This window comes from Mesoplodon bidens (genome assembly GCF_964165515.1).
Source record: "Mesoplodon bidens genome assembly, chromosome: 5".
Taxonomy (NCBI): domain Eukaryota; kingdom Metazoa; phylum Chordata; class Mammalia; order Artiodactyla; family Ziphiidae; genus Mesoplodon; species Mesoplodon bidens.
Genome location: NC_138161.1, coordinates 7,070,365 through 7,080,109, shown reverse-complemented (window position 1 = coordinate 7,080,109; position 9,745 = coordinate 7,070,365). Strand labels below are relative to the sequence as shown.

The 9,745-nt window shown below is 53.0% G+C and overlaps 1 long non-coding RNA gene across 1 annotated transcript; it reads left to right on the top strand.

Moving 5' to 3' along the window:
- The first annotated feature begins 404 nt into the window (after positions 1 to 404).
- On the top strand, positions 405 to 5,247 carry LOC308618009. The gene is made up of 3 exons (XR_014015947.1): positions 405 to 611; positions 2,924 to 2,987; positions 4,972 to 5,247. It is a non-coding gene; the product is annotated as an uncharacterized lncRNA (long non-coding RNA).
- The last annotated feature ends 4,498 nt before the right edge of the window (positions 5,248 to 9,745 follow it).

The following is a 9,745-nucleotide window of genomic DNA, read 5'->3' as shown; positions in this document are numbered from 1 at the left end:
CAATGACTGGACACCCTTATCACAAAGGTAGGGAAACTGAGGCTCAAAGAGGAGAAATGACTTGCCCGTGTCACTCTGGAAACCAGCTAGCCTGAGGCCAGTTCCTATTCCCAGACTAGGCTACTTGGACCTTCTCAAGAAGAAATTCTGCTCAAATCAACCCTTCCAAGGTGCAGCCTGTGCATGTCCCCGGACAGTGCTGATGCAGCCATCTGGTCTACCCCAGTCTCTCCTCACATCAGGTGACTTTCCCGACTGTCTGCTAATCTCACCTTTCCTGGACTCTCCCTTTCTTGGCCCACATGCTGCCCGAGTGACATGCTCAGTGCTATAAATGAGGGTGTCGTGGCATGTTTTCACATCTTACTGGAAGTGCAGCTCTTAAAAAACAATCTAGTAAACAGCCAGCCCAGCCAGTACACGTCAGCAACCCTGCTGCGAGGCTCCGATGTCAGCTAAGGCGGGCTGAGGACTCAGGCCAGAGCTCTCTCCAGCTGCCATGCTGCCCTCAGGCCAGCCCCGCCTGCCCACGCTTGCAGGATGAAACTGACCAGCGCCTGGCAGTGCTGGCCCCTCCCTCACTGGCTTCTGGAGCGCCCAGATTTCCTGGGGTAAGTGGTTCCATGCTCAAAACTGGGACCTGGGAACTGTTCCCGGGGCAACCACATTCAGCTGAGCAGGAAAAGTGAATCAGAATACGGACAATGATCGGATCACTGAGTCTATAAACAGAAATTGCATGGATTGGTGGATTGCTGGCTAGAGTGTTTATTTTGTGCCTCAGTGACCCGGTGGTCCCATCTGGGGTCTCCTTGTCAGTCCTCGACAAATGAGAACTGTTTGCTTATAAAAAAATTACAGCTCAGCAAGAAGTCATAGGAGGCCTAAATAACCTATTGGAAGAAAGAAGTGAAGGTTCCTCATTAGAAGCATGAAGATGGGTGGGGGGGGGGGTAGTGGTGGGATGAACTGAGAGATTGGGATTGACACGTATACACTAATATGTATAAAATAAATAACTAAAAAGAGCCTGCTGTGTAAAAAGTAAATAATTAAAAAAGCAATATGAGGATGAAGACTCAAATTGGCTTCTTTAAAATATCAGTAAAAAAGAAAACTATGGTACAAAAGCATTAAGGCCATTACAGGGTTTTAGTAAAGGTGGACAGGGGGCTTCTTCCCTGGATCTAAAAGCTCGCCATCCTTCACCCCTGCAGAGGACAAAGCTGTTGGGTAACCAGCCATGAGTAGGCATAGAAGTGGGTGTATTGGTAAGTTCTGAATCCAACCGTTAAGAATAACAGGAGGAATAAAACAGCTACTACTTATTAAGCCTCAGCCTACCAAAATGTCAGCTCTCAGGGGCAAGGATTTTGTTTTGTTCCCTGCGGTATCTCTAACCTAGAACAGTCCTTGACACATAGCAGCTCAATATACGTGTTTTAGACAGGTTTGTGCAGGCATGAATCCAGATGCGCCAGACACTGTATATTTCGCACTGTTTTTGTGTTACTAACAGTCTTTTCCACCCATATGAAGCAGGTCTAATTCCCATTTTACAGATGCACAGGGAGGCTTGGGGAGGTTGAACGTGGATTTGCAGCTGAAAGTAGTAGAGCTTGACCAGAAAGTGGGGTCAGTCCTCCCCCTGGGCTCATACAATTGACCACCAGGCCAAACCTCCTCCTCGTGCACTGTATCTTGACCCTGGGTCTCTGGACAGGTCCCTGGCCCCCCAAATTCCCCTTGAATTGTTAAGGGTAGCTCAGCACCCCTGAAAATGTATGTAAAGTGGTGTGTCTAAGGGCCTATCTATGCTAAACAGAAGAGAAAGCCCATGGTCTTTAGATTCTCAGGAGACTCAGGATCAAAAGACTTGTAAAAATCACTGTTCTATACCCTAACATAGCAACTAATAAGGAGGGAGGGGGACCAACTGTCTGCTTTGTCAGGGTCTGTCCTGATTTTAGCGCTGAAAGTCTCAGGCCCTGGAAACCCCTCATTGGTAACAGGGCACATGGACACCCTAGGAGGAGAGGCAACGTGGGCCTGAGTCCAGATTCCTGGTTTTTCTCTTTCTCAGCAGGAAAAAAAAGGCCAGGGGGGGACCAGGGATGTGGGGAGCAGGTACAAAGCCTGGAAACTGGAAGGCCTGGGAGGTGTTGAGGGGGGAAGATGAGGTGTTTGGAGCAACAGCACGTGGACGTTGCAGGGCAGAGGCTTGGACGCCATCCCGCTGGGTCTTGGGACCTGCCCGCTAGCTCTCCCTTCCGTGGGCGCTGTCTCGAGGCAAGCTGAGGAGGAAAGCCCAGTGGCAGGGATTCTGAGGAGGGAGTGTAAGGGTTGTCAGAAGCATCCCTCACTCCCCACACCCAAATTCTGCGGCTCCTGTCTGTTTGAGTTGTGCAGGGCAGTGGCGGTTGGCATTGCGCTGGCACTGTTCACATTTCGGAGAGTAACTCTCCCCTTCCCAGATCCACCTGTGGGGGGCAGGTCCCAGGAGCCCAGGAAGATGGACGAGCAGTTCTAGATGTAAGACTCAGGCCCACGGAGAGCAGGAATATTCCTGGACGCATCCCAAAGCCAATTCGGTGCCAGGAACGGGAGCCATGTGGTCATGGCTAGCGGGAACTGCAACTCTGAGCAGAATGCTCCAGGCCTGAGGTCTCCATCGCAGGTAATGGGGCTGAATCACCGGGCCTCAGCCACGCCCCCAGAGGGCCTGCGTCTGACATCTGGACCATCAGCATTTACAACTCAGACGTGGGGCTGACACACATCTCCATCTCGCACTTGCTCTTAGCGATCTCCCAGGAGATCCTGGGCTCCCCGGATCCGTGTGCTGTTAGCAGTTGGTTTTAGGATCGCTCGGTGTTTGCCTAATGATTCCTCTCTCTCCTGTTCTTTTGTTTCCTGAGTTCAGGGTGTCCTTGTCTACTAAGAATGTTGGGATGCATGCTTTTGGTCTCCAAGTGGCTGAGCTCCAGGTAAGGACCAGGCAGCCCTGGGCTCTACAGAACTGGCAGTAAGGAGTCCTCTGTGTGCACCCTGAGATGCACGGTCGCCCCAAAGCCAGCCTCCCTCCTTAGGAAAAGCAGCCACCCTTGTCACTCAAGCCCAACTGGGCTTTGCCTTTTATTTGCATCAAGCGTGACAGGGATAATCTTATCCAAACAATTAAGAGTGTCACCTCGCCTTGGCCATCTGTGACTTCAGTACTTAAGGACTTATGGGTCAGAAGGCACTCCCTTTTAGAGCACTTGCCCCTACAGAGATGGATCTGGGCCTCAGGATCACCAAATCCACCGGGGTCAGTAAGAAATGACCACTGACCTCGCGAACGCCACGGACCAACTCCAGTATGAGCAAGGCCGTCCGCCTCACTGGCCGCACCCTTTGCCTGTGGAAGGAAGGCCAAGGCAACTTAGGTGGAGGAATTGCCAACTGTGTTAAATTAAGTGATTTTCAGACCCGGGACCAGGAAGCAGCCACAGGGCTCCCGTCCCTCCTCCCAAAGTTCTTAGGGCGCAAAAGGCAACCTCGCCAACCAGCCGCGCCAATCCCAGGCAGAGCCCAGCCCTGTGTCTGATCCGTCATCAAGGGCACCGGGCCGGTGTTTCAGGAAGAACCCAGCTTTCAAAGTTGACTTCAGATTGCTATGAATCACCCTATCTGATTCAAATGCGGGCTTGGGTGGACTTAGAGATAGCTGATTGCCTCAGATTAATCCACAATTGCCTCAGCAGGTAATTTACCTCTGGGAGTTCCAAGGACTGAAAAGAACAATGCATTTGCATAAATAGTCTAAACTCGAGTCCAGGCAGCATGCTGTTCTTTGGCTGGCAGCACCCAGTGGCAGGGAGGAATCCTGGGATTCCAGGCCTCCCCCATCCTCTCCCCCCCTTCTCCCTCCCCCTCCCCCCCATCTATATCCCATAAATGAAAAGCATCCTCCAAGTCATGACTCGGTCCCCAGCCACAGCCACTGCCCCTGATAATCGGGCTCCCCACCCCACTGCTCCTAACCAGGTGGTCTATCTCTCCATGTTCCGGTGACTTTTGCTGTCACAGAATTCTTCCTCACCCTGCGTAGCAATCCACCACCTCATGGCTCCAGCCACCCTCCAGGTCCACATGGCAGAAGTCGACTCGCGTTGTCATGGGACGTTCCTTCACGTCTGTGAAGTGCATTCTGGCTTCCCTCTGCACACCAAAACCCTAGACCTCCTAAGACATCATGGTTCTGGGAAGCTCCACCGTCCTGCCCATCTTCCTCCAGGCTTGCTCTTCTTGGTGGCCTCCCTCTGAGAATGTGGCAGCCGTACCAGGGGTGGTCTCACCAGGGCCACCTCCCTTGTTTCAGCCACTATGCTCCTATTAATATAATCTAAAATCACATTGGCTCTTTTCTGGCAGCTCAACCCCATGTGGCTCCTAATGAGATTTATTTAGAGTCAGCTAAAATCCTTTTGTAGATGGGCGCTGTTTGGTCTCCTCTCCAGTAGCCCCAGCCAGTAGCTGTTCTGTTGGGTTTTGGCGCTAAATGCCACACTTTATTTTTATTCCTGTTATATTTCATCTTTTTAATTTGACACATCATTCCTTCCCCGTCATTCACGGTAATCTTCTGCCATTTGGAAACCTGTTACAAAAGCGCCTTCTGTGGCTTGACCCAGATTATCATTTAAAAAGCAGTTTCAGTTATGGATGCACTTAATCATGTCAGCCTGCAGCTTGCTTTTCTCTACCTTTTTCAAAAGATACTATGCTAATTGCTTTCTAAAATATCTTAAAATGTTAGAGCCAGATGTTAGAGGCCATGTGGTTCAAGCCCTTCATTTGACAGATGGAGGAACCGAGGCCAGGTGAGGTGGAGGGATGCTGGGGGAGCACACAGCTCCCCATCCGTGGCAGAGTCAAGCATCATGACTCAGATATTCTAACCCAGGTATCCTTCGCTTATGTGCTCAGCAAACAAACGATGTGCACGTTGATCCAAGTCTACTGGAAGTTTCCAACAGTGGACAACAAAAATCCTGCCCAAAGCCACAGCAACCCATCAGCTGATGAATAAACAAACATCATGGTCCCTGGCCATTCCATGGAATATCATCCAGCCCTGGAAAGGAAGGAGACACTGATACATGCTGTAGCATTGAAGAATCTTGACAATATTATGGTAAGTGAAAGAAGCCAGTCACAAAAGGCCACACATTGTGTGATTCCAGTGATGTGAAATGTCCAGGATAGCCAAACCCACAGAGAGAGAAAGGAGTTGCCAGGGCCTTTGGGTGGAGGAGGACACCGGGAGTGACAGCTAACGGTACAGGATTTCTTCAGGGCATCATGAAAGTGTTCTGAATTAGTGCATAACTTCGTGAATACACTCAAAACTACTGAATTGTGCACCTTCAAATGGCGTATTTTACGGTGTGGGAGTTATATCTTACTTTGTTGAAAAGAAGCCACACGGGGCCTTTGCCCTCGTGGATCCTGAGGCAGAAAGGAGGTGCAGAGGCAGTGAGGGCGTCTAGGGCCAAGCCCGGCCTCTGGTCCCAGCGGCCACGCTTTCCAGAGGGCGGGCCGGCGGGGAGGGGGCACTCCGGGTGGGGACCGCGCGGGACACCCCTTCCCCGGCCCGCAACATCAGCTCCGAGTTTGTGGGAAGGGCCGTCCTCTGCCCTCAGATGCCCCATCTTCCGAGCCGTCCAGCGTCCGGAGGAGGACAAGGATTCCTGGCGAAGAATTCGGGCGCGGACGCTACAGCATCCGCGGGGAGTAACAGCGGCGACCCGCCAGCTGACGGGGTGGCCAGAGAAGGACGGGGCGGCCAGAGGAGGACGGGGCGGCGTCAGCACTGACAAACCCTTTCCCGGGGCGGGAGGGGGATGCTGACCCAGGTCTGCAGAAATCAGGACGAAGACAAGAGAAGCAGCACTTGGGGCTGCCGGGGAGGGAGTGGGGGTGGGGCTTAAAGAAAAAACAAAGCTCCCTGTCACTTGGAAGCTAATTCCTTTCACGTTGGCCGACTGATCCGCGTGGGCGGTGCAGCGCTGGCAGCGGGCCTGGAGCGGGGGCGGCCTTAGTTCCTGGAATAAAAGTTCAAGGCCACGCAGCAGATCACCTAAGGCGGCACGCCCCTCCCTGCCAGGCCTCCAGCCCGGCTTCCCAAAGCCGCCCTATCCCCACCCCCACCCCCACTCCGTCTTCCCTCCCTTCCTCCACCCCCCCCCCCCGCCCCATCCCCGCCGCACCCCGTTCTCCCCCTACACCTGCCTCGCCAGCCCCAACAGCCCAGGGTCAGGGAGGGCGCATGCCCCGGGAAGGAAGACATGCACAGAGGTACACACACCACACACACGCAGGTCCACATACACCACATACACACACACCCCACACACCACACACATACACACAAACACAACACACACATACACACACACCACACACACACCACACACACACCACACACACACCACACACATAGGCACACAAACACACCACACACACACCACACCAAACACACACCACACACAACACACACACACAAAACACCCACACACACACCAAACACCCCCACACACACACCCACACACACCACACACACAACACACACACACCACACACCCACACACACCACACACCCACACACACCACACACACACCACACACCACACACCCACACACACACCACACACACACCACACACCACACACACACACACACACCACACACACACACCACCACCCCCACACACAAACCCCCACACACCACACACACACCACACACACACCACACACCATATACACACCACACACACACACACCCCACATGCACAGAAACACACCACACACACACACCACACACATACACACACCACACACACACACACCACACACACCCGCCACACCCCCACACACACCACACACCACACACACACCACACACCACACACACACCCGCCACACCCCCACACACACCACACACCACACACACACCACACACCACACACACACCACACCACACACACCACACACACACACTACTCACACACAACACACTCACACACACCCCACACACGCGCACAGAAACACACACACACCACACACCACACACACCACACACATACACACTAGCCCCCCACACACACCACAGACACACCACACACCTACACACACACACACCACACACACACACACACCCACACACCACACACATACACCACACACCCCCACACCCCACACACACACACCCACACACACACCCGCCACAACCCACACACACATCCCACACACCACACACACCACACATCACACACCACACATCACACACATACACCACACATACACCACACACACCACACACACCGCACAGAAACACACGCACACACTCACACATAGCCCACACTCACACACACACCACACACACTCACACACAGCCCTCACACTCACACACACACCCCCACATGCACAGAAACACACACCACACACACACCACACCCACACACACCACACACATACACCACACACCTGCCACACACACCACACACACCCACACACACCCCACACAGACCACACACCACACACATACACACGCACGCGCCCCCCACACACACCCCACACACGCACCAACACACAGCACACACCACACAGCACACACCACATACACCTCCCCCCACACACACACCCCACACACCCCATACACACACACCACAAACACACCACACACACACCAAACACACACACCACACACGCAGGTCCACATCACACACACATCACACACACACCACACACACACTCCACACACCCCACACACCCCACACACCACAAACACCTCACACACACCACACACACACACATCACACACACAAACCACACATGCACACCACACCCCATACACACACACCACACACACCCCCCACATACACAAACACACCACACACACATCACACACACACCACACACACCCCACATACACAGACACCACATACACACCACACACACACAAACACACCACACACCACACACACACCACACAGACACACCGAAACACACACACGCAGGTCCACATCACACACACCACACACACACACACAGGTCCACATACACACACACCACACACACGAAACACACACACCACACAGACTCACACACGCACACCACACACACCACACACACAGAAACACACACACACCACGTGTGCAGGTCCACACACACCACACACACAAGTCCACATATACCACATACACACACCACACATACATACGTACACACATCACACACACGGGTACACACACTGCATGCACACACAGATACACAACGCACACCACACACACATCACAAGCACACCTCCCCCCCAGCTGATTGCATTCCTCAGAAATGGGAGCAGCTATTTGACTTCTCTGAGCCTATTGGGATTCGGCTTCCCCCAAAAAAGAAAAGAAGGGAAAACACAAAGTCCACTCTCTCTACCAGGAAGACCAGCCCCCGAGGTCCTGTCATTGTCAGCAGCTGGTCTTGTCCTTGTCAGCACATCGTTTGGGGAGCACTCGTGTCTTCAAAGAGATTCACACACATTCACTAATTCCCCCCAGCCCCGCCCACGGGCAGGGTCTGCAGAGCCTCGAGGGGACAGCAGCCCTGGCTCCTGGCTCCGGGAAGACCAGCCGGGAAGGAGGTCAGCCGGGGCCAGAAGGCAGGGCCCAGCTCTCCAGGAGCTGCAGAATGAAGGAAGGAAGAAGCGGGGTGGCTGGTGACGTGAGGTCACCTCTCGGGACACCCCGCCCTCTCGGGGGCACAGTCTGCTGGCCTCCTGCCTGTGACCCAGGGAGCCAAGTGCAGTGGCCGTGCACAGCCGTGAGGGGGTTGCGGTGGGACCCCAACTGCCAGTGTGGCAGTGTCGCAGGGTGGCAGCTGCCTCTGTGCCAGCAAAGGAAGGGCTCGGGGTGCATCCGCCTCTGATTCATGATGACGGTATCAACACGTCTCGCTCCCAGGTGGGAGCCTGCAGTGCCCCACGCTGATGAATCTTTCCATGTCTGAGAACCAGTTCGCACGCTGCATGAACTCACCAGTGGGGAGATGGCTATGATGCTCGTGGGATGGAAAAGAGAATTTTTCTCACGTGAAAGAGCTTCAAAGACCTGTATTCCCGTGTGTGCGTGTGCGTGTGTGTGTGTGTTTCTGGAAAGCTGATCCTGAGCAGCCTCTCTTCTCCAAATTAAACCCCTATTTAGAAGCAAACATCCTTCCTCTCTGAAAAGGAGTGATGGTGATGGACAGTGGGACTTGACATCCAAAGGCCTGGTCCTCAGAACTGGAAAGACGTGCTAAGGTCACTGTCTCACCGTGGATAAGAACATTCCTTTGTGGAGGCAGCTTTCTGTTACCCCATCGCTCTCCAGATCCACACACTGAAAAAGGAAGTTTGAAAGAGGGACCATTTAACTCAAAGCCAAGGGCAACACAACGGAGACTGGCTTCTTTTTTGTTTGTTTTTGTTTTTTTTTGTTAGTTTCTGCTTTATAACAAAGTGAATCAGTTATACATATACATATATACCCATACCTCCTCCCTCTTGCGTCTCCCTCCCTCCCACCCTCCCTATCCCACTAAGTGTCCATCATCGGATGAATGGATAATGAGACTGGCTTCTTTATTCATAGTCTGGGCTAGCTGTTTGTCCTAGGGCTCAATGATTATTTTAGCCCATTAAGTGAAGCACAGAAAAATACACTCACCTCTTTT